This window comes from Nicotiana tabacum, chromosome 12 (assembly GCF_000715075.1).
Source record: "Nicotiana tabacum cultivar K326 chromosome 12, ASM71507v2, whole genome shotgun sequence".
In the NCBI taxonomy this organism is placed as follows: domain Eukaryota; kingdom Viridiplantae; phylum Streptophyta; class Magnoliopsida; order Solanales; family Solanaceae; genus Nicotiana; species Nicotiana tabacum.
The window spans coordinates 41,716,008-41,726,738 of record NC_134091.1 but is presented as its reverse complement, the minus strand read 5'-3'; the positions used below and the strand labels follow the sequence as shown (position 1 = coordinate 41,726,738).

The window sequence follows — 10,731 nt, the reverse complement described above, 5'->3', positions numbered from 1 at the left end:
CATAGGATCTGAATGATTCAGGCACTTAGCCTCTCCTTGATGAACTAGTTTTAAACGCCCTGGAAATGAACACAAGTTTCTTTTTCTCCTAAAAATGCAAAAATAAGAAGATTGAGGGGAACCCCTTTGACAGGAGTAATGGTATGGATTTTGCAGTTTTAACATTCTCTGTGCATAAATTGCCTTCAGCAGTCCCACATTAGACTTTCAATGAAACAACTACAGAAACTAGGAAATAGTTAAGTATTATTCCCTGAGTTTGAACCAAATTGAATGTTGCCGTCTTACTTCTATCAGACGCAGTATTGTTTCCAAGTTTGAAAAAATGTGTACTTTTATCAGATAAAAAATCTTCCCAAGCTCGAGACGAGGTGTTACTTTCATGCATAGCGCCTCTCATGGTGCAAGAGAAACGAGCTGATAGTATAGTATTGTCACAAAAGCAATCTGAGAATCCAGTCACTGCGAGAACATTCGGGGTGATAACAAAAATTCTCCAACAAGAAAAAGAAAGGAATGGCATGTGTACATGACTAGATTATAAGATTAGATTAGCTTATAAAATGCAAATCCACAAACTATAATGAGAAAGACAAACAAAGCATGCAAATTTTTGAGAAAATTCAGTTGCCTGTGGTTAGCACCAAGTTCATCACAGGCGTCTTTCAAAGAAATTCTTAGTCCTCTTCCTCAGACGTGTGAACAAGATGACCACAGCGGCCAGGACCCATGGCGGGATATTACCACCAGTGAAGTTCAACTTTTCTGCCCATTGTGGAGTCTCTTTCATCACCAATACTATCAATATGGTGATCACTGCAACACCGACCAATATCCTGGTAATAGGTTTGATCAAGGAGTCCTATAATCAAAGAAGACAAACTATTAAAATCACATCTATGCATATAACAATCTATTTTGTGGAGAACCATGTGAAATAAGCTAATACTTGCAAGTAGATATGCTCATTGAAGTGTCAAGAGTGCCTTGGTAAACTCATTTTATGACATTTTCACATCTAGTTGAGCTTTCTTGGTCTAAGAAATGTATCTTGATTATAAAAGCGGAAAATGGCCAAATATACCCTTGTACTTTTCGGAAAAAGTTTAAATATACCCCTTGTTATACTTTAAGTTCAAATATACCCCTCATTTAAACGGAGGGACACGTGTCATCGTCCTGTTGGATAATTTTAAATATCTCCTAATTAATTAAAAAGACTCATACCCATACCCGAAAAGCATTACCCATACCCGAAAAGAAAGCTTCAAAAGCTTCTTCATCAATGGCTGCTACTACACTAAAACATAGATTTTTTTTTTTGTTGATAAGGACACTAAAACATAGATTCCCTACAAAGATGCAAATATCAACGGAACTTCCTCTCTGGTTGATGAAAAGCATAAAAAAACATGAATGGAGAAAGATGTTTGTCAATAATATAATGTTCATTCCCTTCCTACTGGTTTATCTCCATCCATCCAACTTTATACTTCCCTTAGTAGGAATGTTAAAAAGAAGTCCAAATGTCCTCTTCTCATCTTATTTGGATTTCTCAAGATAGAGTAGAATCAAGAATCAAATCAAGGATTTAGCTTTAATTAGCTGAAATAAAAAGAAGGAAGCCCATAAAAAGCTTATTTATTATAAGTTTGAAGTAAATAGTGCACTCAACAAATGTCATTAGAAGAAGTACAAAATAAGTAATAGCCTACTTGACAGTCTACAGAAGACGTGGCCATTGATGAAGAAGTTTTTGAAACTTGCTTTTCGGGTATGGGTATGAGTCTTTTTAATTAATTAGGAGATAGGACGATGACACGTGTCCCTCCGTTTAAATGAAGGGTATATTTAAACTCAAAGTATAACAACAGGGTATAATGAAGGGTATATTTAAACCTTTTCCGAAAGTACAAGGGTATATTTGGCCCTTTGCCGTTATAAAAGGGATGATATATTCTCAGTTCATTATGGAGAGTGGAGAGCAGTTCCCTTCAATTTCCTTTCATGATCTCTCATTGTTAGGGCCTGCCAATGTGGGCCTTATTTATGTTAACATGCATGTTGATACAGAGTTTTTTTTTCCTGATAACCGATTTATGGAAGAACTTATTTATCTCAAGTAAAGTCTTCCCGTTTGCCAATTTTTGTTTTCAATGTAAGCGCTCAGGAAAATTAGCAGTAATATCAAATTTAGATATCCTTTCAACAGTTTCTGGAAAGTGTCCAACAATGTCAAAAGTTCATGCAGTTCAAGAAAACCTCTTGCAAACGATTCAAGATATAAATGGGTGACTACAGATCATGTTTATACTCACGCTTATAGATAGATCAAGTTGACACAAAGAGCACGGCTATTTTGGCATTTCAATTTTCGAGATTGAAATGCCAAACTGCAAAACTAGAGCACATAAACCTTCATCAACTAGGCAGTTTCTGCTTCCTTTCCAGATATCCTCAGTTTCAGTACTGATTTCTGATGTAAAAATAATTTATTCTGAAGGCTCTGATCACAAAAAGCTCTCTAGCAAAAAAATGGAAATTGCCTGAGGAAAAGCTCTTTATAAAAGAAAAAGAACTAGATGGCACCTTAAAAATAAAACCTTCTCCACTCAAACCACTTATTACTAGTAAATAACTGTTGAAGTTTTTTTTTTGAAGAAATACAAAGTAGACCGCATATGAACATAAATCAGGAAGTATGGGATTCTTAATTTGATTGCTCCACATTTTTTTGTTTGCTACTCATAGAGTCATAGAGAATATGCATTTCACCTAGCCCCATTTAAGCAATTGTTTTTCCATTGAAAATGAAAAACACACGCGAGTAGTAAACATTTCTTTTCCATTAAAAAGGAAAAACATGAGCGTGACATTACAAAAGCGTCACACTAGAAGGCATACAACTCAAAGAATTAGAAATTTTGCTTTTTTTCTATAAATAATATTGTTAATAATGCAGTACAAAGATAGTGCAGAATGGAGGAAATTTAACATTGTTTGTTCCATATTTTCTTACTCCAGATTGCGCGCACCTCGACTATTTCATCGGATACCTGCTACCTCCCCAGCACATGAACCGAACAATTTTGCCCACCAAGACTTAGACAGATGAGAAGAAATCTCCTATTTTTTTTTATTTTTTTTTTGCCTCCACTAGATTTGAAGAAATCTCCACTAGTGTTGTTCCATATTTTCTTACTTGGTAAAAGTATATTCCATTACTTCTAGATGGTTAATGCCACTCTAAACATCCTATTCTTCAATTGAAAAGGAAAGACACCTCCAAGACACATCAAAGCCTTATGTTAGAAGGCATGCAACTCACAAAAATGGAAATTTTGCATTGTTAGCACCATTTCTTTTTTACTTGGTAAACCTACAGAGGATATCCATTTCCTTTAGCGGCTAATTTCCCCTCCAAACATCAACTTTATCCATTAGAAGGAAAGAGACCTCCAAGACATATCAAAGCCTCACGTCAGAAGGCATACAAGTCAGAGACGCTTTGTCAACCTCGAGCAATGAAGCCTGAATTTACCTTGTGACATTTCCCAAGGAACACTCACCCCACATTCTTGAGGGCTCCTTGCAAGTTGCCTATTAAAACACTATCAAGAACTCGTAATTTGTTTTCCCTGAGAACCTAGTTCCCTTACCAAAAAAAGAAAAAGAAGCAAAACCATTCTGCTCCATAAGGTGGATAGAGCTCTATCTCAACACTTCCTTCTAAAATAAGCTCCAGATTCATCTGGTTGTAATAGAGTTAATGAAACTTCATTAGAAGTAGCATCATACCATTAATCCTCAACCTATAACTTTTCCAAATATTACCAATTGGAAAAAATAAAATAAAGAGTACACGTCACATCCTCTGGAAGATTTACGATCTATCATATACCAAGCAATATACTTTCATCCAAACTTAATCACCAAAGATGATGATACAATTTCTCCAAATGCCACTATGCCTAAAAGAACTATTTTATGTTTTCCAAAATTTATCAGTCTTCTCTGTATCATTCCAATATTACCAACTTTACCCGATGTCTCCAAAGAGACAAGTTTTCCTAAATTTCATTCAAAAATCTTCTAAGACAACCAAACACTATGCATTTAGGGCTTGTTTGGTATGTACACAAGCTAAAATAGTTTCCAACGGAACTCTGTGTTACTAATATAACGTTTGATTTGCAGCATCAAATGCAGCAATACTAATTCCATCTCTAGAAAGCTAATACAAAGATTGATTTTTGGTATAAACCACTGAATAACTAATGCAAGTTTTGGTTTGCAGTATTAAACCGCATTGCTAATAACTAAAGAATTTATGCAAAATATATCTATCATTTTATGTGCGACAAAATGGGAGGAAATAATAGGTGTATTAACAAGTACCTCAACAAGAGTATCTTAAAACTAAAATGCACTTAAAGTAGCCAACTCCTATGAGTCCTACCTAACAATCCATATATTATTAATAATCACATAACAATCCCTGTATTATTTTTATTATTATTAGGGAAAAGGGCCAAATATACCCCTCTACTTTCATATATTGTCTATATTTAACCTCCATTATACTATCAGGCCAAATTTACCCCTACCGTTATACTATCGGCCCAAATTTACCCCTACAATCAGCAAACTTTTAAAAATACCCCTTGATCTGTTAAGTAATCCAAAATCTCCCAAATTCTTTTTATTTAAATCACTTGTTGTTCTTCTAGCTCCATTATTTTCAAGAATTCCTATCGATATGAATGTTACCAATGCACCCATTTCTCTTGTAATAAATAAAATTGGTTTAGAATTTTATTTATTTTTCAATCATATACACACCGTAGAATTTAGTGGGTCTATTTATTGTGTATTATATGCAGTTGATCATCATGTATATACATGTATATTCAAATATATTTTGCCATTGCCTGGTAAGTATAGAATTCGATCGACTAACTTAATAGTACACAATGTGTACACATTTAATTAAAGCAAAGTTGAATTAGACAATATAAAGTCTCCGAGTAACTTCAACTTCAATCACTAATACTTGCAAAGTCTCCATAAATTTGGTGCAACGAATTCATTAAAATTGGGATGTTATAAATACTTTTAGAATTTAGAAAAGCTATCTAATTTAGATTTTTCAATTTACTATACTTTGTTTATTCGGTTATATTATTTAATATTTTTTTCCTTGTTTTTTTCTCTCTAATTTAAATGCCAATTATTTCAAAAATAGTGGACCAAAAAGAACAACAAGTGATTTAAATAAAAGGAATTTGGGAGATTTTGAATTACTTAACAAATCAATGGGTATTTTTGAAAGTTTGCTGATTGTAGGGGTAAATTTGGCCAGATAGTATAACGGTAGGGGTAAATTTGGCCCGATAGTATAACGGTAGGGGTAAATTTGGCCCGATAGTATAACGGAAGTTAAATATAGACAATATATGAAAGTAGAGGGGTATATTTGGCCTTTTTCCCTTATCATTATTCACTACGTAACAACACAAAAATTCATGCATTTTTTTTTATATAATTATGGTGTTGAGGCCAGCTTGGGCGCACCTCGACTAATTACACGAGGTACCCGTAATCTCCCCCAGCTATCAGGGTAACTATGTCCATCAGGTTCAAAATACTACTCCTACCGTTCCAAAAAGATTGTCTTAGTTTGACTTAACACAAACTTTAATAAAGAAGGGGAGACTTTTAAGATATGTGGTCTTAAATAAGTCATAACATTTTTGTAGCCGTAAAACTTTTGAAACTTATGGTATGAAACCTGTAATAGCATTTATGTGATTATAAATGCTTCTTATTAAGGAATTATTGAAAGACGCCAATTTTTTTGAAACAAACTAATAAGAAAATAGTGTCATTCTTTTTTGAAACGGAGTAGTATTTTGAACCTGCGACCTCATCGTTCTCAACCCACTGCAATGAGTACTAGACCACCCTTGGATAACAATTCATGCATTATAATCCTTATATAACTATCCCACAAACCAAACAACTTACATTAGTTAATAAGAAATATCTGAATCTCATCACTTCTGACACTAACATCACGAGAAGTAAAAGATAATGCAACACATAACATGCTAATTTGCTTAATAGCAAATCGTGTGAAAAAATTGTACCTTAGGCTCTCCATCAATATGGATTTCGGATCCATCTCTATAGGTAAGAATAGATCGGCCGTTACGGGGGTTGAATCTGATGGGAACGCCCCGACCCGTATCCGGTTTGAATGCATAGACCGATTTGAACCCGTATTTGTCGAGAATTTCACGAACCTCCAGCTGATCCTGGTCCCATCCACCTAAGGGCATCGTGAATTCGTCGATAGGACCCTTGCCTTGCCGATACAGGTGGACCTTGACCTCCGGAACCTCGGTCCGAACCGACTTAGTCCGAGTTGAATGGTTCGGATCGGGTTTCGGGTTGCTTAACAGTGGAGTCACCTCATCGGCGTCGGTGGATGCTTCTTCGATCTCTACCATGTCGGGAGGCCGGCGATGACACACAGAAACGGAAGGGAGAGAACTACGGGCGGGGGGGGGGGGGGGGTTAAAAATATGGACCTTAAGGCTTTGGAGTTTAATTACGTGGTAATTAAATATTTTGTTATTCTGAGGTATATTTTTTTTATCTTTTTCTTCAAATTAGTTGACTGTATGGATCGTGATCAATCCCACCTACACGCGACTCGTGATGTTTGTTTTTGGGGGTGCAACAATACTCTTATAATTGTTTGAAGTTAATAATAAATTTTCACACTATAAGGTTTCGTGCTTTTAATATAGTACTAGTCTCAGAATACGCGCGTTGCGCGTGAACCTCGACTTAAGTAAGTAAATTTTTTAAAAGATCACATAATATTATTTTAAAATTTATATTTGATTTATAAAATGAAAGTTAATGAAAAAATTATAAAATTATGAAAATTGATAATTGTTGCTTCTATTTGGCTAATTATGTAAATAATTACTACTAAGAATTATATAGCAAATAGGAGTAGAATATTATTCACAATGTAAGATTAATCAATGAGATATGGAGAAATTACCAAATATTGTTCCATTGGTTAGACTACCTCTTCGAAACAAACGAAACCGTTTGAAAAAGCTACATGATTGTTGCATTTCTTGACTATAGTAGTATTATTGAACGTGTTATTTATACATCATGCCTCTTTACAATTTTAAAATTAAGAAAATAACATTTTTAGATCTCTTATGTGTAAAAGACAGATCTCTTACGTGAGAGATAGGGTCATAAAACTAAAAACAAGTTTATAAAGAGCCACAAAACCAATTGACCCGAACACAATCTTAAATTTTTTGTGCACCGATTGAAAATTAGGGATTACGATCATTTTTGCGGCCTTTATGATATAATAGATGTTGCCTTATTTTAAATGTTACTTCCACACTTGACCAGTGAAAAATATAACTTGAATTTATATTCCCTCTAAAAACTTTTACTATAATTTAATATCGTTAGTAAATATAATGCGAAAAATATTGAATATAATACAAAGATGAAAATAATATTACCTCCTCATCTACAAATGTCAGAATCAATCAAAGGCCTTGATTTGTTGTATTTTTAAATTCTTTAACTACTACATATTGAATAAGTAAGACTTTTACTACCCATTGAGCTCAAACCGTTAAGTAGTACATATTCATTCGCAAATTCAATTTCAGTTGCCATTGTGAGTACATGAAATCAAATGCGCACAAGTGGTTTAATACAAAAAGGACAGTAAAGTCTTAAAAGTCAACCAAAATTTTAAAAAAATTATTTAAAAGAAGAAATTGGAACTTGGACCAATAATAAAGATTGCTAATGCACTGATGCATTTGAATCCAGCCAGAATGCACGTACTATTAAATTTAAGGATTGATATGCTTTTTATGACATATACAAAAGCACCCCTCAAAAATGAGGATTAATATGCTTTTTATGACATATGTAATAACACATTTCATTGATCAGGCATAATGTTTACATGCAGTAAAACTAACTTTTTAATATTAGCATAAATATTATATAAAGCTAAAGTAGTTAAATTAGCATATAGTTTATGTAATTCAATATTACGGAATATCTCAAAGCTCAAAGAGTAAAAAAAAAATCATAGTTGAACTGCAATAAAGCTATATAACTTTCAGAATCTAATAAATTATACCACAATAAAGAGATTGTATAAAATATTATTTATGAGATCGATAAGGAGAATTGTTTACCTGAACTAATGAAAACTATCAAAATTTTGGTTAGATGCAAGGGCGCCAATTATTAAGGGCTATTCTCTAATAACCCAATTTTAAAATTGTGATATGTATAATATAGTCAATTAAAAAGGTAATCAAAATTTATTTTTCCTTACAAAATATGAACTACTTGAGCTGGCTAAACAATTAGAAATTAAAACTATCAGCCATATAGTGAAAATAATTTTAAATTAATAAAATATTCAATTGATATGAGTTAGAATGCCTAACCAATTTTATGTGATGAATATAGCGAGCCAAATAACTGTACAACATTCGTAAATGAGTGAAGTTTAAATCAATGATCATATATGAGACATTAGCCAATGATTTATGAGACATTATAAATAAAAATCACAACTGCACAAATTTTCGAGTAGAGTTGTTTATCACTTGTCAATAATGCGTGAACGAACATATATGTTTAGACACTAAAGAACAAAATCACTTTGTTTTTAAGGCAAAGTAAATTATCAAGCAACAATTCTAAAAAGAAACACTAAATGTACATCGAAAGGAGAAGATTTGAGGAGCAATAATGTAGGTATTTGTAATAGTAAATTGAAATAGAACAGAGGGAAAATCTTAAAAAATTGTCTGGTATTCAAAAAATAGTGATAACTCACGGACAATCATTATTACATAACTTTAACAAAATAGTATAGGGTGGGTAAAGAATTTACCTCATCTCACAAATAAATCTTCTTATGCGGACATCAATATTATGAACATCTTATGATAAAGAATGTAGAATAATGCCTTTTTTTTTTTTTTTTTATAAAAATGGTCAGCTTCTCCTTATTCTAAACTGTTTTGGTTTTAAAATTCTAGAAACCTAAACTGAATCGAAAGCCCAAACAAAGTGAATACACAAAGTATTAACTCGTAATTTAAAAATCCTAAACCTACGACCAGTAAACTAAGACTATATTGAATCCTAAATCTACACCAAAGAGACAATGAAAATTGAATCTTAAACCGACACAAAAGGGACAATAAACCGACACAAAAGGGGACAACGAAAAAAATACCATAATTATAAAAAAAAATAACCTTAAGAATCTGAAAACTAAATGTAACAACCCGACCAGTCGTTTTGAGAGTTGTAGCCTCGTTTTCTCATTTACTGCCCATTTTATGCTTATTAGTTACTATGTGACTTGCCGGGGCAGATGGTTCGGTTTCGGGGGTGTTTCGGAAGGAGTTGAGACCCTTAGTCTCAAGGTAGGAAGCTTAAGTTGAAAAGGTTGACCAGATATTGACTTATATGTAAACGACTTCAGAGTGGAGTTTTGATTGTTCTGTTAGCTCCATTTGATGATTTTGAATTTAGAAATGTGTTAGGATAGTGATTAGGAGGTCCATAGTTGAATTAGACTTGAAATGACGAAAGTTAGAAATTTAGAAGTTTGACCGAGAGCTGACTTTGTGGTTACCGGGCTCAGATTGGGGTTCCGAGAGTTGGAGTAGGTCCTTTGTGTCATTTGTGACTTGTGTACAAAATTTGAGGTCAATCGGACGTGGTTTGATAGGTTTCGGCATCGAATGTAGAAGTTAGAAGTTCAAAACTTCATTAGGCTTGAATCGATGCGTGATTCGTGGTTTTAGCATTGTTTGATATGATCTGAAGGCTCGAATAAGTTCGTATCGTATTTTAGGACTTGTTGGTATGCTTCATTGGGGTCCCCGGGGCCTCCGGTGGATTTCAGATGGTTAACGGAGTGAAATGGGACTTGGAATGACTGTTGAAGCCTGCTGGTGTGAGTGTTCTGGTTTTCTTCTATGCGATCACGTGGATAGGTTCGCGATTGCGAAGGGTTGATGGTCACTGATGGTAATTTTTTCTATGCGATCGCAAGGAGAGTTCTGCGATCGCGTAGCTGGAGCAGTTAATACATCGCGAACGCGTGGCTCAGGTTGCGTCTAGAGGAAAGGCATGGCTGGGGGTTCACGCGCACTTTGTTCATCGCGAACGCGTGATGTAGTTCGCGATCGCGTAGGTCTAAAGGTCAGTGCATCGCGTTCATATAATGTTTTTCGCGTTCACGTAGGGTTAAATTGTGGGCAGTATAATTTGTACTTCGTGATCACGAAGCAAATTCCCTGATCGCGAAGAAGGAATGCCTGGGCAGAGACTTGTTTTAAAAACAAGACTTAGGCCATTTTCTCTTATTTTTCATTTCCTTGGCCGATTTTGGAACTTCTTGGAGAGGATTTTTCACCTAGATATTGAAGGTAAGTAATTCCTACCTAATATAAGTTTAATACATAGATTATGGGTAGATTTTAACATGTAAAATATGAAAATTTTAGGAGATTGGTGAAAAATTAAGTTTTGATAAAAATGGGATTAAACCACGAAAATGATTATGGAATTGAGTAGAAATTACATATTTGAGTTCGTGAGGTTATGAGTAACATTTATCTTCGAAAAGTTCCG

At 34.0% G+C, this 10,731-nt stretch overlaps 1 long non-coding RNA gene across 1 annotated transcript; it reads right to left on the bottom strand.

Moving 5' to 3' along the window:
- Positions 1–378: 378 nt before the first annotated feature.
- LOC107818030 (uncharacterized) lies at positions 379–6,730 on the bottom strand. Its single transcript, XR_012697272.1, has 2 exons — positions 6,150–6,730; positions 379–862 (listed from the first exon to the last, which is right to left on the bottom strand). It is a non-coding gene; the product is annotated as an uncharacterized LOC107818030 (long non-coding RNA).
- Positions 6,731–10,731: the final 4,001 nt, after the last annotated feature.